Source organism: Rhinatrema bivittatum, chromosome 9 (genome assembly GCF_901001135.1).
Source record: "Rhinatrema bivittatum chromosome 9, aRhiBiv1.1, whole genome shotgun sequence".
NCBI lineage: Eukaryota > Metazoa > Chordata > Amphibia > Gymnophiona > Rhinatrematidae > Rhinatrema > Rhinatrema bivittatum.
In genome coordinates, this window is record NC_042623.1 from 184,633,549 (window position 1) to 184,658,275 (window position 24,727).

The window sequence follows — 24,727 nt, forward strand, 5'->3', positions numbered from 1 at the left end:
CCCCTTGCCAAGAAGGGACCAGGGAGCATGGGCTGCTTACCGACCCCTCAGCTCCCAAATGTACCCCTGAGGGTTTGGGTTTTGCTGGCCAAATCTCCCAAGTGTTCAGTAATATTATCGTGTTAGATTTGCATGCTTGTACCTGTGTAGGGTATTTTGGAGCCCGTTTGGAGCGTTTGGAAAATAAAATGACATGAATATTCCATGGGTAGTGCCCCAGGCAGGGACTACTAATGGGGCAACCACTGGAGGTCCAGTTCAAGTTCTACCAACCCAACACCCACGAACCGTGAGCCGTTTGGGACACTCTGAACAGCAATCGGAACCAGTCCTGGCAAACGTTTCTGATCGGTCCCCATTGTTCGTGTAAACAAAATGCGATGTGAACGTTAAGATGGATCTATCTAGCTGGAAAATATAAAGGGGAATATATTTTACGTCGTTCTAAAGGAGAGCGTTACGGATCGGGGCTGGCTGATCTGCGGAGAAGACGTTTCCACACCCAAACTGGAAGGAGGAGACAAAAACGGAAACCAAGAGTTACCTGCGACTCCAATGACGTAGAGCTGTTGGAATGCCCTGCGGTTTGGGATATGTTAATATATCTTCCTAATATTGTTTATAAGTTCATATGTTTATTTAATTTTAATATGGATAACCTAAAAAATCCAAATAGTTCAACCAAAGTTTTATTCTGCTCGTTGACCTTCTACAAAAATGTACTTTCATGTGTTATCTAGATATCCTGCTATCTTCGTTCATTGTAATTTCTTTTCACAGTTACCTGTAAACCGACATGATGTGTCCTACGAATACCGGTATATAAAAAGCCTTAAATAAATAAATAAATATGGGAGGTGACGGTAATAGGAAATTCAAGACCAGCACTGGAGTACAAAAGTATTCCAAGGGTTGGAGCTAAGAGCAGAACAATTGACGCGGTTCCAAGCTCTGAAATCAAAGCCTCTCTCTCTTCTTTCCAAGCACTGAGCCATGCAGCGGTTGCACAGTTGCTAGAGAAAGCAGCCAAATTATCCAGGAGGAGATGGTAACCCCAGACCCTCTCTTTCTCCCCCCATCTCTGCACCAGATCTCTCTCTTCCCCTTGTTTCAGCAGCCTGCTGCCCATAGCATGGAAACTGCTCCTTAGGGACTAACCTCATTAGGATTTTAAAGAGTTAATTATTTTCTAGGCAGGTGTCCTGACCCACATTTTAGGAGAGAGAGAGAGAGAACCAATCCCCAAATGACAAGAAATCATTTGGGACATTAACCCAATCAATAGTAACCTAATATCCCCAGCACTCCCCCGCGACTAATACAAAAGGCCCCTTCCCAAGGTCCCTCCTGCCTCAGATTTATGGACTATGTCTGAAGTTGCAGGAGCGATTTTTCTTGATCAAGGCCCAGCACTGACAATTAATCAAATGTGAGGAGACAGACTGGCCCTTCCCATTCCCAAGAGGAGGGTGGAAAACACACGTCTAGCAGCATCGCACCAGGCTGCAGTCCCTTCTAATGCACCAGCAATCAAGTGCCTTTAACTCCTGTGGGATCCTACACTAAGTTGCATCCACTGTAACTGCTCCAGCCGAGGGAGGAAGGAGGTGCCAAGAACTAGCACCACATCTTCCAGCTGCAAGAGTACAAGGGACCTCCATGGCCTGGACACAGTCCAGCCTGAAAAAAGGAAGTGCAAGAGAATCGTCTCTCCGAGTCTGTGTGCTAACGCTCAGTTTCACGTGTGGCCACGCGGGAAGCGGGCACTCCAGGGACAGAGGAGAAATCCTTCGAAAGGGCTAGTCCCTCGGGGGCAACTGCCCACGTGTCCTAAACGGTTTAGCCATGGGATCCGTCATGCTCGACATTCAACGCAACTTGCTGTCTGTTACGCTCGCCGCCTGCGGCAGCCCCGCAATGCAACCCTCTCACCTCTCTACACGGGCTTCAGGCTCCAGCTCCTCGTCGCTGGTGGCGGTGGGCCGCCAGTCCCGAACTCGGACTTCCACTAGCGTCTCCGGTCCTGCTCCACTATCCCGGGACCTCCAGCCAGGATGCCTCCATCTGCCGGGGCCTCTTCTCGGGGTTCGCAGAGAAACGCCGCCGAGCAGCACCACGCCCCTCCCTAGATGCACGCGTGCATCTGTGAAACTTTAAAGGGCCCACGGCGGGAACCTGGCCACGGACCCGGATGCTGACATCCGTTCCTTCAGTGCTTAAAAGCTCAGGCAGTGCTCCTCAGTGATGCCTTTGCAACAGGTCTCCTCTGTTTCCTGATTCAGGTCCTGAGTGCTTGTTGCTTCTCCGTGTCTCCTGATTGTGTTCCTGTGTCTTCGGTTCCTGGTTCCTGTGTTTGTCTTGTCTTTGTCTATTGGATCGACTACCTGGTTCTGACCTCTGCTACGCCTGACCTCGTCTGCCTTCTCCAAGTCTGACCATTGCTATGTCTGACCACGCCTACCTTCTCCAAGTCTGACCATTGCTACGCCTGAACTTGCCTGCCTTCTCCAAATCTGACCATTGCTACGTCTGACCACGCCTACCTTCTCCGTGCCTTGACCATTGCTACACATGACCTTGCCTGCCTTCTCCAAACCTGACCACTGCTACACCTGATTTTGCCTGCCTTCTCCAAGCCTGACTACTGCTACGTCTGACCACGCCTGCCTTCTCCGTGCCTTCACCATTGCTACATCTGACCATGCCTGCCTTCTCCATGCCTTGACCATTGCTATGTCTGACCATGCCTGACTTCTCTGTGCCTTGACCATTGCTACATCTGACCACGCCTGTCTTCTCTGTGCCATGACCATTGCTATGAACGACTTTGCCTCAGACTTTCTTGAGTCCAGAGTTTCATGTTGCTTGCTACACCTTCCAAGTGCCGCCAGCTTCCATTCAAACTTGACAGTGATGCCTCTGTCCCTATCCACCGGACATGGACTATTAAGGCTTCGGCCTTCCTTTGCTCGGGCACCTTCAGTTCCCTCCTGTTCCTTGGTGCTTGAGTTCCTGATCCGCAACCCGTCCAAGGTAGTTCTATGCCACCTGCTGGCTGCTGTCTCTGGGCTGAACCATTTACGACCAGTACCTAACCTTGAGGCCCCCCTCAGTCCTGCCGGCCTCGGCACCCGAAGGCTCAACCCGAGGGGGAACGTGGGCTGGCATAGGTGAAGCTCCATTGGGCCTCCAGCTTCAGCCCACTCCGCCTGCTGATGGTGAGCACCCCCTAGGCCCTCGCCTACGGATTGCGCCAACCCCACCTCAGCCCAAGGATCCACCTCCTACACAACACTGTCCAGGCAGTGGAAAGGATCCCCTGGCAGGTTGTTTTGTGAGGGGGCGACCAGAATCGTGCTGTCAGTGTGCCCCCCCCCAGCATCACTGTGAGTGCTTCGCAGGTTAAAGGTGCAAGGTCAATGTTCCAAGCTGCCGCGAGGACTTCCTGCCCAGCTAAGGGGTCCTGGCACTTACGGCCTGCAATTTTGAACAAGAGTTCACCCTTAAGACTCCCCCCCACCCCTGCATATATATATATATATATATATATATATATCTCTCTAGAAAGTAACCAAACCGAAATTCGAGGTGAATGTGGACTCCGGCTGCCAGTTAGGGCTGCACCTCTTTCAGTCTCCAGCTGGCACTCCATTGTACTTCTGCCCTTCCAGATGCCTTGATAATTAACGAATAAATGAAGGGGGGGGGGGAGGGTGGCGGGGCGGGAGATTGAAGCCCTGGCATATCTATTAAACATGCAGGGCAGGGCTCACACTGTTCCCAGTAAAAGGTGGGCTACTGGGTCCTTTCTGAAGGCCGAGCGCAGATTCTTTCACGGCATTAAAAAAAACAGGCCATGTGGCCGGGAGGGGGGGGAGGCTGGATGGGTTTGAGATTTATTGCAGATATAATGGCACCTTTTCTAATGAACACGAGCTTCTCTTCCGAAAGCTCACAAACAGCCAGGACTGCAAAATATAAAAAAAATAAATAAATAACAAAAGAGCGTGGACACTGGCTTTTTCCCATTTCGGGGCCGATGCAATTATGCGCGCTGAAAGCAGGCGTTGACTTTCCAGCGCCCGCTTTTTTTTAATGCATGCGTGGCCCCCGCGAGGGGAGGTGGGGGGGGGGGGTGCCATGCAATATGGAAATTAGGGGGGGGGTCGCGCTAGGAAGGAGGCGCTGGGGTCGCTTGCGTGACCTTAGCGCCTCCTTGCTAAGGTGACCCCGCCGCAGCCGCCGAGCTTACCGGCGTCGGGTCTTCGTGACTCAGCGGCCCGCCGAGTTATTTTATTTTTTTACTTTAAAAAAGAAGAACAGAGAAGCATTTTTTTCAGTTTTTTTTGTACTTCTTTTCAATGCGCTCGGCTATTAACGCCTGCTCTGAGCGATGATTGTGTGTCCGAGACGCGCATTTATCTTTTTGCACGCGGAGTGGATGAGTAATAGCTTCACTCACGTGCATTTGCGTGTGACGAGCGCCATCTCGTTCACTCCGCATCTGACGCGCGTTAAATAGGCGCTAATCCCGCTATTGCATTAGGGGGTGGATTAGCGCCTATTTATCCCGCGTCCGACTGCGGGTTATACAGAGGGCTCGGCTGAGCGCGCCGTACTGCATCGGCCCTTTCATGCACATCTGACCCACTGACGGGATAAACAGTGCACCGCGCCGCTCCCCATTTCCCCAGCAGGCTGCCCGCAGGATTCGGGGAAGCCTTATCTGGGGGTGGGGGGGTGGGGGCCATGGCATCTACCACATGGACTCACACTCGTTTCCCAGCATTCCCGCTATCCCTGCGTAGGAGGAAGAGCTCCTCGCAGTGATATCAGTCACGCCCTAAGTAATGCGCACACTCCTCCTCCCCTCCCCCCCCCTTGCCTATCACTTGTTCGATATTGTTGCGATGATTAAAAGGTTTTGTTTCAGAGTGAGAAGAAATTTGCTAATTAAATATATTACTGCAGGATCAGAAGGAAGTTCCTGCGGTCACATGCAAGCTCTTTCTTCTGGTTGATGGCTGGCTTACCATATATCATCGCAACGCTTTATAATAAATGACCGTAGGCCAGTTGTAGGCATGCATGCCAAGAGCCAGGGGTAAAGTTAGTGACTGCAGGAGGGAGGGAGGCCTGCGGTACTCATGAGACGACATTGGTAGGCTGAATGATACCTTTCCTTTTTATTTTAAATATGTCAACAGTATTCTGCTTATAGCTACCTGGGGGGGGGGGGTCGCCCTTCAACAGCTTGCGGCTATTTTTCTGCATTTATTTATTTATTTATTTATTTGACAACAGCTGAAGCCACCTCTTCTGATCTCTGTCTTCCCTCTTCCTCCTAAGACGACTCAGCTTGGCTGAAAGTTTGCACCTGCTCCCCGGGAGGGACTCAAAGAGGGAAATATTAATGGGAAGGGAGACTGAGAGGAAAAAAGGGGACAGAATTTAAAGAGGAAAGGGGGAGAGGTGGTCCTGAGGAGAAGGAGGAAAGACTGAAGGGAGAGCAGGAAGGGCCCGTGACCATTTTAACATTGGTTAGCCTTCTAAGGGGGATCATTTCTAGCCAAAGTGTTTGATGTTCTTCCGCACAGGAGGGGGTCATAAAAAACAACAACAACTCGGCAGCCCCCCAGGTGGTGGTAACTGGAATTCACACACGGAAGAAAGGAAGGCGCGATACTGTGGAGGGACCGGTAGAAAACGTTTCTCTTTTTCAGGATGGTATTAAAGGTCTGCAGCACACTGGATGCAGTCAAGGGAGTAGAGAGAACGAGAAGAAGGTTGAAAAGTGGTGGAGGCCTTGGAAGCTAAGATGCAAGAGTTCTGTGCCTGGGGCAGTTCACTGAAACTGGGGTGAGGAGCACTGATGTCCAGGAGGCAGGAAAGGGGGCCCCGAGACGATTCCAAGTTATGGAAACGGTGCAGGCGGTGGGGCTCGAGGCAGAGGGAAAGGTAAACTAGGAGAAAAAGAAGTGACTATGTCATTGTGGGGCAGCCATCAATAAAGCAAATAGATTATTTTATGGAAAGGTTTGTTACGTTTTCCGCACAAAAGTTTTAAATTGTATATGTTAGGTTGTGTGTGCTTTTATTTGGAACCCGCAATGCACACAGCGTAGCTGGATTTAGCGGGATATAACGTTTTGTAAGAAATGAATAAATATAGAGAATGCGAGGAATGAAGAATATACAGAAAGTATCACAATGTCTCCGTATCGAGCCACGGTGTGACCGCACCGAGAGTACTGTGTGAGGAAGGATTGTCGGAAAGGTTTGCCTTTTTTGCCGATGGTACCCAAATCAGCAACAGAGCATACAGACAGGAAGGTGTGGAAAACGTGAGGAGGGATCTAGTGGAGCTTGATAAATGGTCTAGATTCTGGCAGCCAAGATTTAATGCTAAACATTGCAAAGTCATACATCTGGGCTGCAAAAATCCAAGGGAGTGGTTCAATCTAGAGGGTGAATTTCTTCTGTGCCTAAAACAAGTGGGATCTGGTTGTGATCATATCTGATGATCTCAAGGTGGCCTAACAGGTGGATAAAGTGACAGTAAAAGCCAGAAAGATGCTTGGCTGCATAGGGAGAGGAATGGCCAGGAGAGGAGGGAGGTGATATTGCCCCTGTATAGGCCTGGGTGAGACCTCACATGCAATCCTGTGTACAATTCTGGAGACCCCGGCCTTCAAAAGGATATAAACAGGATGGAGTTGATCCAGAGGATGGCTACTAAAATGGTCAGTGGTCTTCTTTCTAAAGCATATGGGGCTAGACTTAAAGATCTAAATATTTAGACGCTACAAACAGGTCTGGCTTTCAAGATATTCACAATGAATATGCACGATATATATTTGCATACAAGTGAGACAGTGCTGGCAAATACACCTCACACATATTCATTTCCAGGGCCGGAGATACCTACCTCTGCCTTAGAGGAAAGATGAGATGGAGGCGATATGATAGAGACATTTAAAGGTTTCCATGCACAGGAGGTGAGCTTCTTTCAACGGAAAGGAGGCTCCAGAACGAGGAGGGGTCATGGGATGAAAGTGAAAGGGGGTAGACTCAGGAGTAATCTGAGGAAATTTTTTTTTTTTTTTTTTACAAGGAACAGGCTCCCAGTGTAGGTAGTGGAGACATGGCCAGCGTCTGAATTTCCAGGAAGCACGGGACAAGCACAGGGGACCTCCGAGGGAGCGGTGGGGATCGCAGAGCTGAGCAGCTGGTGTGCATGGGCAGGCTAGTTACCTCGTATGGTGTTTTTCTGCTGTCGCTTTTCTATGCTTTCACTTTCTTTTGATCATTTTGCAAACTATATTTTTAGGTGGTTAGCATGTCATGGTTTTCCTGTCTTGTGAAGGGAAAATGAAATGAAAGAACAGAGTAGGAGCAGCGGAAAGGAAGAACCGGGTGTGGCCTCTTGTGCTTGTGGGTCATCCCCCTCTTTCCAGCAAGCCCCTGACTCCACAAGAACGAGGAGCCACAGAACGCTCTCAGGTTCAGGTGCCGGATCTCCTGCGGCGGTCCACGCTGTTTGCATTTACAGAACCGTCCCCAAACTTTGATGGCCTTTCGGAGGGCAGCTGCCAGCTGGGGGTATCTGGCACAGGAGAGAGGGGGGGGGGGGAGCCAGACAAAAAAAGAGAGAGAGGCGAGGAGAGCTGCCAAGGAAAGAGAAACTTCATACAGGGAGAGGAGAAAGGCAGAAGAGTGGAGGACGAAGCTGTGGCCAGGAGACTCCCAGCACTCAGACAACGCCCGGGCCATCGCGGTACCTGAGTGACGGTGCCCGCCGTGGCCTGCCTCCTCTGCTAGGGTGCTCCATCTATCATTCTTTGCAATGAATGGATTTTTAATTTCAGAAATGAATTGGAAAAGCAGCTTTTGAATAATGACTTTACCCCCTACCCCTCCCCCCCCCCACTCCCGTCTTTCACCCCTCCCCTCTCTCTCTCTCGGTTTTTTTTGTCGTGTGATAGACAAGAGCGGACGGGTGGAAAGAAGCGAGGCGGCTCGGCCCTTTGTAGCGTTGGACCATTGCCAGTAGATAATGCACGGCAGTGAATTATCAAAAATAATTTCACTGCAGTGAACCGACGTCCCCCTGAACTTTCTCCTTCCCTGCCATGAATATGGATGAGCCATATCCGGTACAAGGCTCTGTTAAAAAAAAAAAAAAAAAAAAATCCAAAACAGACAAATCCCTGCCCTCCAAGCTCCCTTTGCTTCAGACATCGGCTCCTTCCCTCTCTGAAAGGCCGAGGGTTTGCTGGTCCCTGTGGTTCACCTGAAGGAAGGGAAACGGGATGTGAGGGAAGCGAGGGCCGAGAGGGAGCCCGGAGCAATCCGAAATGCGCCGCGGAAGAAAAGAGGCGGCTTTTACGGGAGCGGGCGGCCATGTGCCTTTCTGCCTCTGAGACGCAGTTCTCTAACGAGGTGACGCAAGCAGCGGGTCAGGGAGCTGCCCCATGAACCTCTGGCCCAGCTCTGCGCGCGGGGGACGCTAGGAAATCTGGACGGTGCGGGGAGAGCCCAGGAGGCTGTGAGATGGGCGAGGAGACGCTTTGACCGGCAGAGCACAGAGAGCAGTGGTAAATGGAGGCCACCCCGTGACTCCAGGGGCTCGGGACTGGGACCCAGTCCTTTTCCAGTAACTTTATTAGCGAGATTGCCGAGGAGCTGGGAGGGAAAAATCTGCTCGTTTGCAGAGGACACAAACGTTTTGAATTTGGATTTAATTTTCGCCTTTTCATGGGCAGTTGGTAGGTTCCTTCCAGAGAGGGCTTATTTTGAAACTTTGAACCTCAGGCAATGGAGGATGAAGCGACTTGCCCAAGGTCACAAGGAGCCTCAGTGGATCTGAACCCTGATTTTCTTGCTTCTCAACCTGCTGCTGTAACTAGGGTTGCCAACTTTTCCCTTGACCAGGACTGGACACTTGAAGACCGGGGGGTGGGGTGGGAGGGGGGAATGGTACCCCCTCCTGTGCATACATTTTCGATCCTGCCAGTGAGCTGCCTAAACAGTGCATCTCTATGAACCTGCAGAACCACTGGGAGCCGAGGGCTGTGCAATCACAGCAGGGGAAAGGAGGCAGGGATACGGCACAGCTCTCCTCCGATAGCCTCTGACCTGCCTTTCTCTTCCTCTAAGAGGCTGTGGGGAGGAAAAAAAAAAGAGGATCCACATGCAAAACCGGACATCTAGTGTCCGGTCTGTGCTTCTGACAGGACACCGTACAGAACGCCTGAAAACCTGGCTGTCCGGTCCAAAACTGGACAGTTGGCAACCCTAGCTGTAACCACTAAGTTACTCCTGCACACTGAAATAATTGGAAGAGGGGGCTGGGAAGCAGACACATTAGAAGGAAGTCTTCAGCCTCTTTTTGAAAAAAAAAAAACCAACCCAAAAAACTGGAAAAGAGGTCAATGTGTCTGGCAGTGGAAGGAGTTTGTGCTGCTGTTACTGGGAGGTGCCTGTCCGGATGTGCTGTGGTATCGGCCTCTCTTTGTGTTTCTGTGTATCTGATTGCTCCTTTCAGCATCCTGAAGAGAATCAAAACTGGAATTTTGAGCTTCTGGCTGGCAGCGAGATTGCCTGCTGTTTGGCAAACACTAGTACAACAGCCGATTGGTTGGTGAGAGACTTTGTCACCCACACACACACATATATGAAATAATATATTATATACACGATGTAACCCAACTTTGATGGGAGGCGGGCCCAACAAATTGTGTGGATGGGAAGGGAGGACGAGGCTCATTGATCACCCCTGCCTTAGACCAAAATCTCTGCACAACCCCAGGCTTCCATCTCGCGTCCCCTCCAACACAATGGGCCTGTTCTGCAAAATGTTGTTAAATATGAGAATTTATCTATCCACCTACTGCAAGAACCAGAGGAAGACAACGGGCGCAGGCAGGAAGGGCCAATTGGTCTTTATCTGCCATTATAATCTGTTACTCTGGCAGGCAGTCAGTCCAGCCGATTCTGTAAGGTGCGCTCGGCCGTGCGCACTGTTTAATACGCGGTTGGCCACGTGTTTTCGACGCGCGGCTATTACCCCTTATACTGTAAGGGGTTTAGCACGTCGAAAACACGTGACCGCCCCCCTGGAAACTAATAGCACTCATCACATGCAAATGCACGTTGAGGAGGCTCTTAGTTAGTCGCTCGGGATACCGAAAGTAAAACACGCGGCCAAGCCTCACATTTTACGCTCATAAATTAATGCCTGCCCAGCCCTAACAAGTGTACAGAAAAGCAGAAAATACTGCTTTTCTGTGCACCCTCCGACTTAAGATCCTAGCGATCTTAAGTCGGAGGAACCAAAAATGTAAAAATAAATGTGCCGGCCGGTCCAGTTAGGAGAACGGGCGTTCAATTTTACCGGCCTCCGTTTTCCTAACCGATGGGTGTGAGCAGGTTCGGAAACCGACGCTCGTAAAATTGAACATCGGTTTCCCGAAGCCGCTGACAGAGCCACCTCTCCTGGGCGCGTAATCGTCCCTAGCGCCTACTTTTAGCGTGACCCCTCCTTTACATATAGGATCCAGGCGAGGTGGCTGGGCGCGCGTTGGGAGAGCGGGCGCTCAACACGGAGCACCCCCTTCTCCCGCGATCTTTACTGGATGGACCTGAATGTAAATCCTATCCAGAACAGCCAGAAGGAAAGAAAAGGGACAAAAAAACCTCAACTTCTAAATTTATTTATTTATTTATTTATTTTAATGAGCTGGGCTGCTAAAGTCCAGCAGATCTGTTAAGCCTCTCTGCTTTGGCTGGAGATTTGCCCTCTTTCAGTGCATGTTAATGGGACATGAAGAGAAACCTTTTATTATCCGTAATTTTCCTCTCACGAGCGTTGAAGGCTTTGGCACATCTGAGGCAGAAGTGGGAGAATCATCAGTGAAGAAAAGAGAGAGAGAGGCAAACTGATTAAGGGTTCCCCCTTCTGCCGTGAAGGAGAGGACGAGCGGAGGCAATCAGAGAACACTACACGGGACACGGAAGGAGCTGGAATATATGCTCAGGGATCCTCCTGACCTGAAGTGCTTTTACCACACCGCTGTAATAAACTCTCTCACTTTCCTTCTGCTCTTTGCCTCTATCCAATCTCTCCTTGTCAAAGTAAGAGAGGAGGGTCCAGTGTTTTCGACGTGCTAAACCCCTTACAGTATAAGGGGTAATAGACGCGCGTCGAAAACACGTGGCCACGTTGGGAACCAGCGTGTTGCTGATTTTGGCAGGCAAAGGTTACGACTATTCTGTTGGGAAAATTCAGGCACTCTTCCAGCTTTCCTTATCCAAACACTCCTGTCCTGTCCAATGCCAGTAATACTTGGGTGCCTTCCTCAGGCAAAACCCGAGCGCGGTTTGGAGCCATTAGAACGACACTGGAGAATTTACTGAACAAAAGGAAGACTGGCATCCGCTCTTATTTAAACATGGCTTCCAATTTCTTCTTGCAGGGTGAGAAGCCAGCCATCCTCATTTCCTGGCTTGCTTACTATACAACTGTGCTGTCATTCCTGTCACAGAAAAAAAATGGACATTCACCAACTCTCAGTTCCTTGCCTTCCATGCAGTGAACCCTGTCCAACAAGCCCTTTCGTCAAACGTTCGTCTTTCAGAGTTTGCCAGCTAAGGTGCTGTTTCAGATCTGGCCTGCGAGGCTGAGAGCTCTGGTGTCCCGGGGGAAATCACGCAGATGAGAGAGAGTCGCAGGAAGGCTTGCATGGCTGTTTGCCTTCATTTGCATGTTAGAAAGAGTCAAAGTTCGGCCTGCTTTTTGAAAGGAATAATTTCTCCTGTGATAAGTGTGCATAATACAAATGTCCTCTGACAAGTCTAAACTGAAAAGGTGGAGGGCAGGAGAGGTCCAGCCTGAAACGCTAACTGGAGCTCGTCCAAAAGAAAACTTTGCTGAGTCTTCTATTTGTGCGAGACACAAAACCATAGTTAAGTGGGAGGCTTTGTCAGAAGAAAAAAAAGGCGGCACTCCCTGTTCTTGTCTCTCTTGAGCAAGGCATGCCTTCAGCCTCCTCAAATGCGACAGAGGGTGGAGAGAAAGTGTTGGAAAAGTTGAGTGGGAAATGATGGGGGGGGGGGGGGGTGTGGAATGATAGACTTTCGGCTGTCCTCATTCTGGCCGAGCTGCTAAATGATCCATGCTCCGATCTCATGCCAGGTCCAGGTGGCTCCACGTCAGGAAACCGTGGCTACGATGTGGCCTCTCTTGGGAAGAAGCAATCACCCAGTGTAACTCCGAAGGCTTCTCCACTGACCGAAGGCCACACTTATTGGAAAAGGTCACCCACCACCATTCAAGCCATTCTCACGCTCTCTGAAATAGGATCCTTCTCCCTCTGGACGGCCGGGTGGACCTCAGGCACTGTCACGGGGCTCAGCTCACAGGGTTGAGCTCTTCCCTCTGGCTCCACCGGCCTCTCGTCCTCTCTGGCAACCCATTCGTGTTCCCCGGGCCGTGCTTCTCAGCCGGTTCTCACGGTTTCATTCCCGCTCAAGTGAGGAGATTCTCCTGGAGCAATTAAAAGAATAAAAAAAAAAAAAAAAGTGAACAAAAGCAAGGCAAGCTGCCTTCCCAGGGGGAAAAAAATTCGATTTTAATATGCAACAATCTACTGAAACGACCCCCCGTGGCACTTTCAGTCACGTCTGCTATTTCTCTCGCCGAAGGGCAGCCGCCATGCAGATAAAATAGCTGTATTACACCACCCACCAGCTGGGCGGTCAGGTATTTCAGCGCCTGTCTGCGAGAAATAACCGAGGGGGAAAAGGCAGAGGGAGAGGAGAAAGCACCGAGCACTCAGTAGCCAATTTCTCTGGCAGGCCAGCAGCGGGTGCCTGGGCGGCTAATGCTCTCCTGTTTGTTCTGGATGTCACTCTGAGCGATCCCATTACTGGGCAGTGGTTTTGTTTTTTTGTCCGAGTCTCACATGTTGCAGTTTTGCAAGAAGTGGGGAGGGGGTCATTTCCCTTCCTTCTCATGATCCCCTGTAATTTAAGAAAGTCTTAAGATTCTTTTCCGCTCCTTTCTAGAAGATGGGAAGCTGCCCTGTGTAGCGCATCTTATAGGCAAACGCCCCCCCCCCTGAAAAGGCTGATTTGCGAAAGGTCGCCTTGGCCACTGCTGCCGGCGAGGGATAGACTGTGAGACTTTTAGGGAAGAGAGGCATAATCATGTTTATTTAAGAGCAGACTAATGCACAGATTATAGGCCTAAAGCTACTCGGAAGGCACGGAGACTTTGATTGCTGCGCTAAAGAAATTGGGCTGATTATCAAGTGGAGCCCAAAGAGAGAGAGAGAGAGAGAGATTACCCGTCATCGAGAAAGGCTCGGAAATGGACAAAGATGACACCATCAGCTGCAATCCTAACAAGGAGAGGGCAGAACGGCTTTCTCCACTGATACACTCTCCTCTGTATGCCAAAGCCCCCACCCAGAAACAGCTTCCCTATCTATGCCCGGTTGCTGTCCTCCTCCAGATCTTGGCCTTACTGGATCAGTGCAAACCCTTCTCTGACCCATAGAGCTAATTCCTGCTGTCAGACGCGCTCCGCAGCTCTGCGCAGGTTAAGGTGCACAACCCCCTTGGCAGCTCTGCCACGGCAGCCGTGGTGGTGGGGGGGTTACAGGGTCACAAGTCACCTCCCACAAAGTGCAACCAGACTGGCCCATCTATGGTGACCACTAACATTTAAATACCACGCACTGCGGGAGCCGATCAGATTGCACCCCTTATGGGGGTTCCTTTGTGGCTGCCTCAGGGCAGGCAGTGAGACGTTTAATTGATAAGGGGGGTAAAGCGTGGCTCTCAGGCCTGGAGGAAAACGTCCCAGGCACCAGGCCCAGACCCTGCAGGGGCAGGGCTAGCGCGCGGCTTCACAATTAGTTCTCCCTAGACAAGTTTGCCTTGACTTGCCATTTAGTCCTAATTATGCCACTCATCACATTAATATGCATAGCTGCTGGGGGGGGGGGGGAGGCTGGGAGAAGGGGAAAACGTACTTGAGACCGCCAGAGAATAACCATAAGGGGAAAAAAAGGCCAAAAAAAAAAAAAAAGTAATATATCTTTACTCCAAAGACACGTGTAGTACAAGAGAAATGTCAGCAGCAATTAAAAGAGGAATGATAAGGTAAGAGAAAGCCCTGTAGAAAAGACAATTCTAGCGTAATGACACTCCTAATTGAATTCAATGGCGCCCGGGCTCCTTTGTCTTAGGTGCTTGTTTGGAGCTTGGCTGACAGCTTCTCACTCACAGGGATCCTGCTGCAGTCTGCTCTGAAATTAATCTGAGCAGGGAACCCTGAGAGCCGGGGAGAAGACGCAAAGGCTGGAGAGGTTTCAGGCTGCCCTAACTATAAATACGCCGGAAACTTCAATTATATACATGGGGAAGTGGAGGGGGGCACAGCTCCGAAAACAGCCCTCGTCACACTATGCCCATGCTTTCAACTTGCACAAAATCTCAAAGACAAATTACCTGCGTCGCTTTCTTTTTTTTTTTTTTAATCAAAACTTAGCAAGTGCAATGGACACAGGCCAAAAGCATCCCCATATTTTACAGCTCCTATCTGTGCGGGCAGCCAAGCAGAGGCAAAATAAGGGGCGCACGTTAAAATATCAAAATGTTCAAGCTTTGTTTTACAGTCCCCATCAGAGATGGATTTAGAGGTTTTCCCCGCACCTTAGGCACTTTTAGTGCTTTAACGACCTCCTCCGACTTTCTGTAAGGGTCTGTTACAGGGAGGGAGAGGGCTTAATGAGACTCAGCACAGCTGGAAAGCAGCAAATCTTAGCCAGTCTGCTGCTTCTCGATGTTTGCCACCCTAGACGCAGGCATAATGGGTGCCTATGACAAATCCAGGGCAAGTCCGCATCTAAAGATGCCCACGGGATCGCCTCTTGTTCCTGTCTCTAAAGTACGCAGCGCAGTGTCAGCTCATCCACGAGAACGCCTCTTGTTCCTGTCCCTAAAGTACGCAGCGCAGTGAGAGCTCATCCACGGGAACGCCTCTTGTTCCTGTCCCTAAAGTACGCAGCTCAGTGAGAGCTCATCCGCGGGAACGCCTCTTGTTCCTGTCCCTAAAGTACGCAGCGCAGTGTGAGCTCATCCACGGGAACGCCTCTTGTTCCTGTCCCTAAAGTACGCAGCGCAGTGTGAGCTCATCCACGGGAACGCCTCTTGTTCCTCTCCCTATAGTATGCAGCGCAGTGAGAGCTCATCCACGGGAACGCCTCTTGTTCCTGTCCCTAAAGTACTCAGCGCAGTGAGAGCTCATCCACGGGAACGCCTCTTGTTCCTGTCCCTAAAGTACGCAGCTCAGTGAGAGCTCATCCACGGGAACGCCTCTTGTTCCTGTCCCTAAAGTACGCAGCGCAATGTGAGCTCATCCACGGGAACGCCTCTTGTTCCTGTCTCTAAAGTACACAGCGCAGTGTGAGCTCATCCACGAGAACGCCTCTTGTTCCTGTCTCTAAAGTACGCAGCACAGTGAGAGCTCATCCACGGGAACGCCTCTTGTTCCTGTCCCTAAAGTACGCAGCGCAGTGAGAGCTCATCCACGGGAACACCTCTTGTTCCTGTCTCTAAAGTACGCAGCACAGTGAGAGCTCATCCACGGGAACGCCTCTTGTTCCTGTCTCTAAAGTACGCAGCACAGTGAGAGCTCATCCACGGGAACGCCTCTTGTTCCTGTCTCTAAAGTACGCAGCACAGTGAGAGCTCATCCACGGGAACGCCTCTTGTTCCTGTCCCTAAAGTACGCAGCGCAGTGTGAGCTCATCCACGGGAACGCCTCTTGTTCCTCTCCCTATAGTATGCAGCGCAGTGTGAGCTCATCCACGGGAACGCCTCTTGTTCCTCTCCCTATCGTATGCAGCGCAGTGAGAGCTCATCCACGGGAACGCCTCTTGTTCCTGTCCCTAAAGTACTCAGCGCAGTGAGAGCTCATCCACGGGAATGCCTCTTGTTCCTGTCCCTAAAGTACGCAGCGCAGTGAGAGCTCATCCGCGGGAACGCCTCTTGTTCCTGTCCCTTAAGTACGCAACGCCTCTTGTTCCTGTCCCTAAAGTACGCAGCGCAGTGAGAGCTCATCCACGGGAACGCCTCTTGTTCCTGTCCCTAAAGTACGCAGCGCAGTGTGAGCTCATCCACGGGAACGCCTCTTGTTCCTCTCCCTATAGTATGCAGCGCAGTGAGAGCTCATCCACGGGAACGCCTCTTGTTCCTGTCCCTAAAGTACTCAGCGCAGTGAGAGCTCATCCACGGGAACGCCTCTTGTTCCTGTCCCTAAAGTACGCAGCGCAGTGAGAGCTCATCCGCGGGAACGCCTCTTGTTCCTGTCCCTTAAGTACGCAGCTCAGTGAGAGCTCATCCGCGGGAACGCCTCTTGTTCCTGTCCCTAAAGTACGCAGCGCAGTGAGAGCTCATCCACGGGAACGCCTCTTGTTCCTGTCCCTAAAGTACGCAGCTCAGTGAGAGCTCATCCGCGGGAACGCCTCTTGTTCCTGTCCCTAAAGTACGCAGCGCAGTGTGAGCTCATCCACGGGAACGCCTCTTGTTCCTCTCCCTATAGTATGCAGCGCAGTGAGAGCTCATCCACGGGAACGCCTCTTGTTCCTGTCCCTAAAGTACTCAGCGCAGTGAGAGCTCATCCATGGGAACGCCTCTTGTTCCTGTCCCTAAAGTACGCAGCGCAGTGAGAGCTCATCCACGGGAACGCCTCTTGTTCCTGTCCCTAAAGTACGCAGCGCAGTGAGAGCTCATCCACGGGAACGCCTCTTGTTCCCATCTCTAAAGTACGCAGTGCAGTGAGAGCTCATCCACGGGAACGCCTCTTGTTCCTGTCCCTAAAGTACGCAGCGCAGTGAGAGCTCATCCACGGGAACGCCTCTTGTTCCTGTCCCTAAAGTACGCAGCGCAGTGAGAGCTCATCCACGGGAACGCCTCTTGTTCCTGTCCCTAAAGGACGTAGTGCTGTGGACGCTCTGCATGCTGTCAGTGGCTCTGTGGACAATTTTCAGGCAAGTCTCTGTACCTGGGAAAATTCTCCTCCCTGAAATCTAGAATATGATGGCACATGGAAAGGGCAAGGCCATCTGCTCTGGGCTTCTTCCCTACCTAGTGGTGGAGACTCTGGCTTTTCCTTTGCTTTCCCGCTGCTACAATCCTCTGCGCTTATCGCAGGCTTTTCAGAACTCTGCTCTTGTTTTTGTCTTCACAGGCTCTCTTGGGAGGCCTCTCCATGCGTCTAGCACCCTTTCTGCGTTTACCCTCTTTCAGCCTCCTCCTATGAATCCTTGTGCATTATTTATACCACTCGAATTATTTTCAATGTCTCTATCACATCACCTCCCCCATCATCTCCCTCTCTTCTCTCGGGGGGGGGGGGGGGGGGGGCGTAGGAATTCTTGGCTTTGCACCCCCCAGCCCCCTCTAACCCAAGGAGTGTGCAGACGCCAGCTCTGAACTTAGCGGCCTCCAGCACTGTCCAATTTCTGCATTTATCAGCACCAATCAAACCTTAAGAGAAGAAGAGAAAACCACATTTTCACTCTGTTTATTAAATCCCTCCCTCTCTATTGTAGGATAAGAAGAGATATCCTACAAGTGGCCAGGAAACATTTCCTTACAGCGCTAATAGACTGGATGAGTTGATTCATTTTTTACTTTGTTACAGGGCTAAATACTATACCTTTCGAAAACACGACAACTATAAAAAAACCCCGCAGACAGCTTCTGAGAGGTTGTGGGTTTTAACGGTTCTAAGGAGGATTCAGGGAATCAATTAGAACAATTAAATTGACTATAAATTGTGCCATCGTATACTGGGCAAATGATTGGAAATGGTAAATGGGCCGAGGAAAATGGAAAGGGAAAAAAAAAAAAAAAAGATTTTAAAAGAAATTCAAAAAGCAATTAGGTTCTTAAAGAGGAAAGTTGGCTTCAAACCTGTAGGAAGTGGATGAACGCCTGCCTCCAGGGACTCCTCCTCTGCATCACTTCGTGCGACGAAGAGACAGGCCGGTTCCTGCGTGGAATCCCGGACCCTGGAGCCTGCTTCCGTAGCGAGGAGAGGAGAGGAGCCTCGTTAACGTTGGGGCTGGAGGAGCGCTCTTCCCTCCCAGGGGGCGTGCACAAGGAGGCCCAGGATTACTGGCTTTCCGCGGGCTCCAGGCGCACCGGTTCGAGCCCGGCTCCTGAAAAGAGAGTTTATGCACTCGCAGGCTTTCAAAGAAATGAATGGACCGGAGGCTGGAAGCGCTGGGGCAGAAAAATTTTGTCGTGTTAAAAAAAAAAAAAAAATCTAACCCCTTCCCGCCTCCCCAAATATTTATGTATTTTAAAAAATGTACAATTCCGCTGATCACAATAAAATATAACACAATAAAAAAGTGAAGAGCAAAACGTGGGACAAAACATACACCCAACAGGTCAAAAAAAATCTGAAATCGAAAATACTGCACAGTAAAAAAAAAAAAGATAAAGAAATCCAAGCACGTGAGGTTGGGCAAGGTCAAAACATGAAAACGATTGATATAAACCATTCAAACTAAAAAAAAATTGATTGGCTAAAATGGCAGGCAAGCCAATAGTAACCCACCAAGCGCGTTCCTTGCCCTCGGCCTGCTGAGGCAGAATGAAGGTAGCGCGATCTGGAAGCTGGAGAGGAGACAGATTCCTCGGCTGTGAAGGAATTGAAAAGGTAGGTGAAAGTGCAAACGTAACCTATGAATAATCCGAACTCCGAGGGAAGAAGGCGGCCCCCGGAAATGGGGTGGTGTTTGTCCGCATGCTGCTGAAAGCTCTGGGCAGTGGATGGCCACCCCTGTGCCCGAGTTAGACAGAGCTCAGGGGCCTGCCCGTTCTCAGAGGGAGAGGAATCCGGGACCGCCAGTCCCACCAGGGAAGACCCAGCGGTGGCTCCAGGGAGTGGGGGGGGCGCAGACAAGGAGCTCGCTCCCTCCCCACCCTTTAGTTCGGGTGATCCCAGGAGTCAGAGAAGAGCCAGAGAGCCGGGCTGTAGGCAGCAGAAAAATATACACATTCCTGCACTTCAGCCTTTATGGTTAAGAGACATTTATCCATCCAAAATGTTCAGCTCTGGCTAAGCCTAAAGTTCATATCCAGGGCAAGGGATGTTATCCAGGCCCTGTGATGAGCTAAACCAAAGGATGCTCAGCACCCAGGGGAGGTAACTGTGGTGGCGAGAGACGGCAAGCCAGTCCTGATGCAGAGGGGGGCACCCTGGGGAGTGAGAAAGTGGCAGCCCAGTAGAGTGTGTTACGCCTGTGGGTCGCAGTCGGCTGCGACCTCTCATGCTCACCTCTTTTTTCCCCTGCACCGTTAAGTCTGGGAAGAATGGCGGTCTCTGCTAATCCCTGCCGACCTCTCCAGCGTTCCCGGGACAGCGTGGGCGCTGCCGACCGCAATCTTAGGCCCGGAATTACTTAGGGGCGCGCAAAGGCCTCCTTTGAACACGTCATGGCGGGAACCGGATATTCAACAGCCGCTAGATAACCGGATAAGTGACTTATATCTGCCGGCTGAATATCAGGCCCATAGTAGACGATGGCAGATAAAGACCAAAATGGCTCATCCAGTCCACCCATTTGAGATTCCTATTCTTTTGGAAGATGTCATATAATCATTTTCCCAAAACAGAAGCCACTCCTCTCATAAATAATCAAATGCAAGAAAGAGAGGAAAAAAAAAATCACTATCTCTCCAAAAAACTCATTAAATGCTATTACCAGAGAACAACGATATCATAGACAATGCCTTGTTGTTTTAATCCACTCTCTCTCGCCCGCAATGGGCAACAAACAGCATCAGCCGTCACGGCAATAAATTGTCATCATTTATCGTTGTCTCTTAAATATTTTTTAACTTTTTCACCAAAACTATTTTTACTGTGCAAATTTTATACACTAAAAAATCATTTTTAATTTTTGTTATATCCTATACGCAAAAAATTAAAACCACTTAGCTCTCAAACTGGCGTTCACAAAAATACCCAGATGCCCAACATGGACCATGTTTCGGCCTTCATCAGGGGTCACCTCAACTATTACAGCAATCCAAACGCCTTCAGAGACCATTCAGTCATCCAAAAGCAGACAAATATTTATTTTTGCTCATAACCACCCAAACAGGGTTAACGGCGCCTCGGCATTTGACTCAGAACCAGTCAGGAAACATTTTTTCACATAGAATGTGGTGGATGTTTAGAATTCCCTTCTGGAGGACGTGGGGAGGATGGAAACAGTAAATGAATTTAAAGTTTTTTATATATATACCGCGCCATGGGGTAGGGTCTATCCGTCTAGGCATGGGATAAACACAATGGAGCCTTAAAGATGGGAGGCTGGAACTGAATAAAAGAGCGCATGGGGGTAACCTGCACGGAGCAGCAGTTGCTACCCTTAATCAGCAGGCATAGGGATTACTACCATTAACTGATTAGCCTGGATGCTTTTGGTTCAACTGCAACATCGCCCTCCGCTTCAACGGCAGGGGGGAAAAAAGGACAATTGGATTCAGACGACAGCCAACTCTGGGCCCCAACCTTTATGGTCCAGGGTCCTGATATGCAGACATCAGGGACTGCTTGTACAACCAAGACCAAAAGCAGAGCACATGAAGAGGAATTGTGTAATTATAAATATTAACATAAGACTTGAGGGTAACCAGCATGGAGTGGCAGTTACTACCCTAAACAGAGCCATAGGAGTAACCTGTTGGGAACGACGGTTACTACCGTATGAAACTTGCTGGGCAGACTGGATGGACAATTTGGATTTTTTTCTGCCCTCATTACTATGTTATATGTTACTCTAGGATAAACATATTTAGGTTCTGAAGTCTCATCTCATATGGCTTTTACCATCCCCATTTTGGTTGCCTTTCTCTGTCTCTATCCAGAACTGAACACTGAACTCCAGGTGAGGCCTCACTGATGACCTGTACAGAGGCCTTATCACGACCATTTTTCTGCTGGTTATGCCTCTCCCTTTACACAAAAAACATGCGCCTGGGTCTGGCCACTGCCTTAATCACACAGTTTCGCCACCTTGAGATCATCAAACATGATCGCCCCCAAGGTCTCTCTCCTGGTCAATGCATATCAGCTCTTCACTTCCCAACTCAGATTCAGATTTCTGCATCCCAAATGCATGACTGGAGGTTTTGCACTGAATCTTAAGTGCCAAGCATTTGACCACTCCTCAAGCTTTCTTAGATTACTTTGCAATCTGTTTGCTCTGCTGCAGATCTTTGTGTCATCTGCAAAAAGGCAAACTTTTCCTTTTAACCCTTCTGAGGGTTGCCAAGGAGAGAGGGTAATCCTGTCCAATGGACCCTCTTCTGCTTAAGGTTTGGTTGAGGTGTTCATGGTTCCTATTAGAAATGGACATAAGTGGGTTAGCAGGTTAAGAACATAAGAACATAAGAAGTTGTCATACTGGGTCAGACCAAGGGTCCATCAAGCCCAGCATCCTGTGTCCAACAGTCGCCAATCCAGGCCAGGTTAATGGATGTCTAAGGATGTGGGCACCAGGCGCTAATTTCTATTATAGTAATTAGTAGTGAGAATTACATTTAGATTTGGAAGGATTGGCTGCAGAGGAATTCTGGTTTATTGGGTTAAATGTGCCTACCGGCCCTTGCCTCACCTGCTCTGCGCGATCGGCGCGAACCCACCGGGGTCAAGAGCCTGAGCGCACCCGCAGTCGGCCCCCGAAGCATCAATTTGATGCTGCTCCCCTCTCGGACGAGAGGCCCGCCCCCTGCTGACATCACTCGAAGCGACGAAGGTGACTTTAAACGCAGACGCTGGCCGCAGGCGCTGCGCACCGGATGTCGTGCACCAAAGGCGTGCGACCAAAGGGGCCTGCCCCTTGGTGTGCCTCTTTGTGCTGCCCCCTTTGTACTGCCCACTTTAGCTCCTACCAGATCGATGTTTCCCAAATCCCAGCTCAGATACATCCTCAATTCTAAACTTTCAGCCATCCCCTTCTCGACTCAGAACCTTTATATGCCATCTTTATTCCCCCCCTTCAAAAGCCCCAGATAGCATCCAGGGCCATCACCCTGCTGCCGGAAACCCTGGTCAACCCCCGCAGACTCCTCCAGCAGAACTGCCTGCACCTCTCCCCCCCCCCCCTTTCAACCTACTCCACCCTCCGCCCATGGTAGTCCCACCAACGCTCTGACCGAATTTCAAAAGCTTGCCAGTGAACCATAGTCTGCCCTCTTTTTTTATGCCACTCTGGTGCCACACCACTCAATCACCCAAACATCACGATCTCCAGCTACCGTGAGCATCAAGCAAACATGGAAACATATCCAATACATAAGATCAGAACGCAAACCCATGGCCACAAAAAGCCTTTCACTAAGAGACTCGCTATTCACCCAATATCATTAATCCCAATCATGATATCCCCTGTGGCCCAGCTACTTGGTCTCACTGTTTTCTCACTAATACTATTCAATGCCCAATCTTTAGTAAAAAAAAAAAAAAAGACCCCTATCCTAAACGACATCTTAATTGACCACCAACCAGATATTTGCGCCATCACTGAAACATGGTTCAAAAAGACAGACATAGTCCTAATCAACCAACTACCAACTCACCTCTATGATATTATCTCCATTCCTAGGACCAACAGAAGAGGAGGTGGCCTTCTTTTAGCCACAAAGAAAGCACATGGATTTAGGCTTCAGACCACCCACACAGCACCACAATTTGAAATTGGTTTCTTTAAATCCAACCAACTCCAAGTCTGTTTGGTATACACCCCTCCAGGTCTCCTTGAACACAATGCCTTCCCCCTAATCAAATTCATCACTGAAAATATTGACATGAACATCCCTGCCATCATCCTAGGTGATTTCAATTTACACGTAGACACCTTTCCCTTAACCCCCAACTGCGAAGCTCTCCTGTCCACGCTAAATGCCATGGGCTTTAGACAAATCATAAACTGCCCTACACACAAAGCAGGACACTCCCTTGATCTAATTTTCATAAACTCACACATACAATTCTCTGAACCTCCCTCATGTACACCTGTCCCGTGGTCCAATCACACACTAATACAAGAAAATTTATCCATAAACATAGTAGACATCTCTCCACCAAATCACAATTCTACAATCCAATTCAGAAAAGCATGCAAGACAGACAACTTATTTATTTTATTTATTTAACAGTTTTTTATACCGACCTTCATAGTAAATAACCATATCGGATCGGTTTACAGTTTAACAAAGGGAAAACTAGAGTAAACAAATTCAAGTAAACGAAAGATAACAATAGGTAGGAATAAGTCAAAGTTACAATCAACAGGGGGAGAGAACTTGGAAGCTTACAAAAAGCTGGAAAGAAGAAAGGCCGGTAATAAAAGTATTGTTACCATAGAGTGTACGAGTTAAAAAAAAACAAAACTTAAAAACTGTGCTTTAACCTGAAAGTCTCAGAGTCCATTTTTTTCGTGAAACAGAGTGCCAGACCGGGTAGGAGTGAAGGCCAACTAGTAATTGTCTGGTGGTTCAGGGAAGGCTTGGTGAAAGAGCCAGGTTTTAAGTCTTTTTCTGAAAGTTAAAAGGCAAGGCTCCAGTCTGAGATTTAATGGGATGCTATTCCAGATAGATGGGCCTGCTATCGAAAAGGCTCTGTCTTTGGTCGTAGCGAGGCGTGTGGCTTTAGTGGGGGGAACATTGAGCATGCCTTTGTGAATATCTCTAGTTGGTCTGTTAGAGGAGTGGAGTTTGAATGGTATTTCCAGGTCAAGTTGAAGTTGATGATGGATGGTTTTGTGGATTAAGGTGATTGATTTGTATAGAATTCTGAAATTCACTGGTAACCAGTGGAGGTTCCTGAGTATGGGTGAGATGTGTTCGCCGCGGCTGGTACTGGTCAACAATCTTGCTGCCGCATTTTGTATCATCTGCAGAGGTTTGGTAGTGGATTTGGGGAGTCCTAGTAGAAGGGCACTGCAGTAGTCTATTTTGGCGAACAGTAGCGCTTGGAGGACTGTCCTGAAGTCGTGGAAGAATAAGAGTGGTTTAAGTCATTTTAGGACCTGTAATCTGTAGAAGCAGTCCTTAGTTGTTGTGCTGACCATTTTCTTTAGGTTTAGTCGATTGTCTAAAATCGATAAAATCGATAAAAACTTGATAGAAATGCTTCCAATCGCACTAAACAATTTAGATTTAACTAAATCTGAGTCTGCTCTTGCAACATGGAATATCATTACAAACAGCATAGCCAACAAATACGGCCCTCTAATAACCAAGGAATTAAACCCTTCACATCAAAACAAAAATACCTGGTACTCTCCTGAACTTAAAAAACTAAAACGCACACTCAGAAATGTCGAAAAGAAGTGGCGAAGTATCCGCACCCTCAGCCTTCTAACCACATACAGAACCACACTACACAATTACAGAACAGCAATTCAAAAAAATCAAATGTGATTACTACGCAAAGAAAATACACGATTTCCAATACAACGCCAAAGCCCTCTTCTCCTATGTATCTAACCTAACAAAAATAGCTCCCCCAGCCATATCTGATAAAGACTCCAAAGCAAAATGCAACGAGTTTGCTCACTTCTTCAAAGACAAAATCACAAACCTAATGGCCAATTTCCCCCCAACCAACTCAAACAAGATTATACTCCCC

At 49.3% G+C, this 24,727-nt stretch overlaps 1 protein-coding gene across 1 annotated transcript in view; it reads right to left on the reverse strand.

The window, feature by feature from the left end:
* Window positions 1-24,727, reverse strand: part of LOC115099202 (solute carrier family 12 member 9-like) — a 460,475-nt gene that overhangs the window by 30,424 nt on the left and 405,324 nt on the right. The gene's annotated exons all lie outside the window — the stretch shown is intronic.